The 5973-nt window shown below is 40.1% G+C and overlaps 1 pseudogene; it reads left to right on the forward strand.

Moving 5' to 3' along the window:
- Nucleotides 1-4288: 4288 nt before the first annotated feature.
- LOC125413970 (fructose-bisphosphate aldolase A pseudogene) lies at nucleotides 4289-5678 on the forward strand (annotated as a pseudogene).
- Nucleotides 5679-5973: the final 295 nt, after the last annotated feature.

Genomic DNA, 5973 nt, shown 5'->3' on the forward strand with positions numbered 1-5973 from the left:
CCCATTTCTAATAATCTGTATGCCACCACGAGCTCGTGGCTTACCGGGAAAGATTCATCATGTTTCACCTGGCAGCTTCATGGTGGTGGCTCTCCTCACCCTGCTTCATGGTGGTGGCTCTCCTCACCTTGCTTTCTTCCTCCCGGGATTCAGTTCTGTCTTCCCTACCTACCTATGTTCTGATCTATCAGGCCAGGCAGTTTTATTTATTAATTAACCAATGAAAGCAACAGATAGATAGAAGACTCTCCTACATCAGACAGGTTTCTTACTACCCCCATAATGGCTCTCTCAATCAAAATATCTCTTTCTTTGCTCTCATCTCTTCCCTTTCTCCATCTCAACTTTCCTGTTTCCTCAAGTTGTCTCCCCCCTCCCCTTTTCCCTTTGTCTTCCCCCTAATCCTCATTACTTCTCCCACCATAATGTTTCAAATTTTGTCAGGCAATCTTGTCTATTTCCCCTTTCCAGATGGATCTATGTATGTTTTTCTTAGGATTAACTTTGTTACTTAGATTCTTTAGGATCCTGAAGTATAGATTCATTATCACTTGCTTTACAGCCAGTGTCCACTTATGAGTGAGTACATACCATGTTAATCTTTCTGGGTCTGAGTTACCTCACTCAGGATGTTATTTTTCTAGTTTTATCCATTTAAATGGAAATTTAAAGGTGTCATTATATTTTTACTGCTGAATAGTACTCTAATATGTAAATGTGCCACATTTTCGTTATTCACTCTTCGGTTTAGGAACATCTAGGTTGTTTCCAGGTTATGGCCATTACAAATCTTACAAATCATGCTGCTATAAGGATAGTTGAACAAGTGTTTTTGTAATATGATTGAGTATTTTTGGGGTATATACCAAAGAGTGGTATTTCTGAGTTCCAAGGAAGGTTGATTTAAATTAGTTTTAATTCATTTTAAATCAAAGTTCTTCATATTTTACTTCTTTAATGTCTGCCTTAGAATATATGCAAACTTTTGCACATTCAGTTTAACTAAAACACATTTGCATTCTGTTGTAACTTTGGAGAACATTCCATAAGTATTAATTAGGAAAAAAAATCTGTGGAAAATTTGATTCGGTTGTGTCAATATCCACACTAATTTCTGGCCCCGAATTACATTGACTATTATTATTGGATAGAGCTTTGTGACTCTTCCAACAGTTCCTGCTCTCCCACGCCCTACTTTTCACAAGGATAGGTTTCTTGACATTCTTCCCAGTTTCTGTAGGAACACTAGAGAATAATTATAGAGAAAAGAACCTTCCTGATAGAGACAGTGACACCATCGATTCTCTGCAGACACCACAGCTTGAGCATTCTTCTATTTTACCAAGTCTCCAACAACTACTACTAACCAGCCTCATTCTTCCTGCCTCGTTCAGCTACTCCTGTGCAAGGGAACTAGGCTGCCCCACCTCAGCTTACCCCTTCCCCCAAATTTTGACTGACTTGCTCTTGTTTTAGGCAAAGTCACGATGAATTCACAAGTTGCTAAGTATTTCCATTTTGTGTGATTTTAACCTGGTACCTTGTGTTTTCAATATTCCTGGAGGAATTGCAAGTCTCAGAAATTTTCTGTATACAGATTTTGTGTTGAAAATTCAGTTATCTATTCAGTGATATATTCAGTATATATGATAATAATTTTCATTTGCCTTTGTCAGAGCTATAAAACTCTTGGGGTTGTTAATTTTAGTTGTGAATTCTTTCTTTTACAGTAACTTTAATAGTACAAACTGAGTTTTAATTTATAGTATCATTTTAGAAATGATATTATACTGTCCTGTACTGCCTTCTGATGTTGCTATAAAGTATCCTAACCTAATGTAACTAGGAGAGGAAATGGTTTATTTGGTTTTCCAGTCAAAGTCGCAAACCATCAGTGACTAAAGTCAGAGCAGGAACTCAGGACAGAGTTCAAGCAGGAACTCGGAGACAACAGCCTTGGAGAAACTGTTTGCTGGCTTACTATTTGTGTTGCTGGCAGAGGCTCATTTTTAATTAGCTTTCTTAAACAGCTCAGGACCACCTGCCTAGGAATTGTACCACCCATACATAGTGGGCTGAGATTTCTTACATCAATCTGCTGAAAAGAGAATATTCACACATATATGTCAAGAGCAATTCTGATCTAAACAATTCTTCAGTTCAAGATTATTTTCTCAGATGACTCTCCACCGTATTAAACTGATAGACAAGGCTAACAAAATACATAATATCTAATATATAATCATATATATATATATTCACTATGTCTAATTAGGTTCAAGTTTCTTCATGTTTCTCATTCATTCTACTTTATCTTGAATTACTTGATTGAATTTTACATAAAAACTGAACTATCCTTGAATGCCCAGAATATTTTTGAATATTTTAAAATATTTCTGCATTAAATTTTATGTATTTCTTTGAAATATCAGGGATTAGATTGTTTTAATGCTCTTCTTAAGCAGTTCTGTAAGCACTGCTTCCTTAGCACAGGTTCATTTTCACCCTACAGTTTACATTAGCTGAACTGTCATAAGATTTATTTCTTATAAGTAAGGTGTTAATAAGAAACCAATAAAAAGCTCCAGGTCTGCTGACTTTTAAGCACAGGTGTTTAATCATTCCTGCAGTGTCTTTGCTAGTCCCTGAACCATTCTGTATTTCTACTTTTTCCTTTGCCTCTTTCATTAATTTTTATTTAAAAGAAATTCCCTCCTGATTTGATTTTAATGTTATGAACATCTGTTCATAACATAAACATAACTTTAAAAATTAAAGAATATATTATAAAACTTACAATGTATTTTTAAACTTTTTATGAAAAAAAATTAAACCACTCATTATAAATGATTTGTTTAAAGTAGACCTTCATAACATCACTCTGGGGTTGAAGGTTTGATCAGTGACTTACTATGAAGGAAGTTCTTGATTCAATTTTCAGCATATGCAAAATTTAATAAAAATATAAATACTTTTGTAGAAATTTCTGAAAATCACATTTCATTTCCTTTTCTGTTTTCTTGGTTATTGTTGATTTACAGCATCTAAAGAATACGTCCAGGATAGTCATAATATCAGTTGCTTTAATCCTGATAGCCTTTCATTTGTCCTTATGAGAATTATTGGGTAAGCATCAGTGGGTGTCTGAGGAAGTGCCTGGTGAGGGTATATAGAATTTAAAAAGGTAGAACCAGGATAGAATTACTGGGGAAACCATGTCTTTCTTTATGTTGGATTCTAGAGGCATATTTGAATGGGGGACAATATTATATGGAAGTGTACTATGGGAGCTCCTTCAGCACCTTTAGCAAATATCCTGTAAGATACCATGCCCACTCAGGCATTGTCTCTTATACTATAAATGCAGATTGAAAGTGAATGTTCCCTTTTTTGCTTCATACTTTCCTTCTGACTGCTAGACTCTGTTCCTGTTCCCCATTCATGCAGAGAACTGTGATCTAGGACAGTGATCTGTGATTCTCCCCTAAATAAATAACCTTTTATTATACATAATTCTAAACTAGTGTGAAATTATTTTGTATCTTACGCCATCATCTGGTGCCTGAATGTGGGGACCAGTCTCCACTTTTCTGGATCAGTCCACCAGCTGCATGGCACCTTGGGCACTGACTCTCTCACCCATGGTTCTACCTGGCCCTCAAATGCAGCAGCTGCTACTCAGAGGTCCCCAGCTGGTGATTCACATGCTGCCTCTCTGAGTGTTATGTGTTACCACACTCAGCTGCTGCCTATGATTCCCATGTTGTACACAGTCCACAACTTGCACTGACAGAAAACTTTGAGTTTTGTCTTTTTCCTGGGCCCCAACTCTCAGGATCATTTGATTGCCTCAATAACTGCTCTTAATTTGTTAAACAAAGCATATTTTTCAGTACCTAAATAAGCAACATGGCTATTCAGTGCTGCTGGTGTCTATTGGACACGTGGTTGCAACTGTAACACCTGCTGGCTGAAATTAATTATTACACCTACTCCAATTCATTGTAAATTACTTTACAATGAAAAACTACAAATATTACTTATAACATCCAAGAGTTCAATGATTATTTTGCTTATATTATGGAAGGTATTCTGCAAGGCTTATGCAATTTTCCTTCTACATCCTTTTATTTGATTCTAGAAATTAGCTTTATTTTCAATATTATCTCATTAAAATGTTTCAATAATATGGAGAGGGATAGCATCAATTTGACAAAATTAACTGAAAGAATTTGTCCTGTTGAGTTTAACTCTCAGAATCTGTCGAAAAGTTATGATATGGGGTGACTCTGTCCTCGTTCACTCCTCCGGTCTTTTGCTCACCCACCGCCGTACCCGGCAGACCCACCCCCTCCTGTGCCAGGAACGTGCTGCCACTGGCACCATGCCCTACCCATACCCAGCACTAACCCCGGAGCAGAAGAAGGAGCTGTCTGACATCGCTCACCGAATTGTGGCTCCAGGCAAGGGCATCCTGGCTGCAGATGAGTCCACTGGAAGCATTGCTAAGCGGCTGCAGTCCATTGACACTGAGAACACTGAAGAGAACAGGCGCTTCTACTGCCAGCTGCTGCTAACTGCTGATGACCATGTGAACCCCTGCATTGGGGGGGCTGATCCTCTTCCACGAAACACTCTACCAGAAGGCGGATGATGGTCGTCCCCTCCCCCAAGTTATCAAGTCCAAGGGCGGTGTTGTGGGCATTAAGGTAGATAAAGGCGTGGTACCCCTGGCAGGAATCAATGGTGAGACCACCACCCAAGAGCTGGATGGGCTGTCAGAACGCTCTGCCCAGTATAAGAAGGATGGAGCTGACTTTGCCAAATGGCGCTGTGTGCTCAAGATTGGGGAGCATACTCCTTCAGCCTTTGCCATCATGGAAAATGTCAATGTTCTGGCCCGTTATGCCAGCATCTGCCAGCAGAATGGCATTGTACCCATTGTGGAGCCTGAAATCCTCCCTGATGGGGACCATGACTTAAAGCGCTGCCAGTATGTAACTGAGAGGGTACTGGCTGCTGTGTACAAGGCTCTGAGTGACCACCATGTCTATCTGGAAGGCACACTGCTGAAGCCCAACATGGTTACACCAGGCCATGCTTGTACCCAGAAATATTCCAATGAGGAGATTACCATGGCAACTGTCACAGCTCTGCGTCGCACAGTGCCCCGTGCTGTCACTGGGGTCACTTTCCTGTCTGGAGGCAGAGCGAGGAAGAGGCGTCCATTAACCTCAATGCCATCAACAAGTGCCCACTGCTGAAGCCATGGGCCTTGACTTTCTCTTATGGCCGAGCCCTGCAGGCCTCTGCTCTGAAGGCCTGGGGCGGGAAGAAGGAGAACCTGAAGGCTGCTCAGGAGAAATACATCAAGCGAGCCCTGGCCAACAGCCTTGCTTGTCAAGGGAAGTACACCCCCAAGTGGTCAGTCTGGAGCCGCAGCCAGCGAATCTCTCTTCATCTCTAACCATGCCTACTAAGCTGAGGTGATCTAAGGCTGCCCCATGAACACTCCAGGCCCCCGCCTACCCACTTGCTTTTGAAGAGGGGGCCTTCAGGTTTTCCCATCACTCTTGCTGCCCTCGTGACTGGTGTGGTGTTGTCTGCAAATGCTAATTCTGCCATCCCTTCCAGCCCACTGCCAATAAACAACTATTTAAGGGGGAAAAAAAAGAAAAGTTATGATATGTTCAAAGATGAGACATTATCTTTACCCGGAAAAATTTCATAACTTGGAATTCTCATTGAGGACATTGGACAGAACATTGGACAGGAGATTCAGACTTTTAAAAGGCAATAGTAAAAAGAATTGAAAAGATTGAGGAATTTATTGTAATTGATGAGCAGGGAAAGAAGGTACAAGACAAGATTTAGCCTCATCAGTATGTGCCAGTTCTGAGGATGACTTACACAGAGTTTCAGCTGCATATCTCATAATTTGTCTGGCACAAATTACCCTAAAGTAGTTAAAGA

The sequence above is a fragment of the Myodes glareolus genome, chromosome 23 (genome assembly GCF_982192425.1).
Source record: "Myodes glareolus chromosome 23, mMyoGla1.1, whole genome shotgun sequence".
Classification (NCBI taxonomy): Eukaryota; Metazoa; Chordata; class Mammalia; order Rodentia; family Cricetidae; genus Myodes; species Myodes glareolus.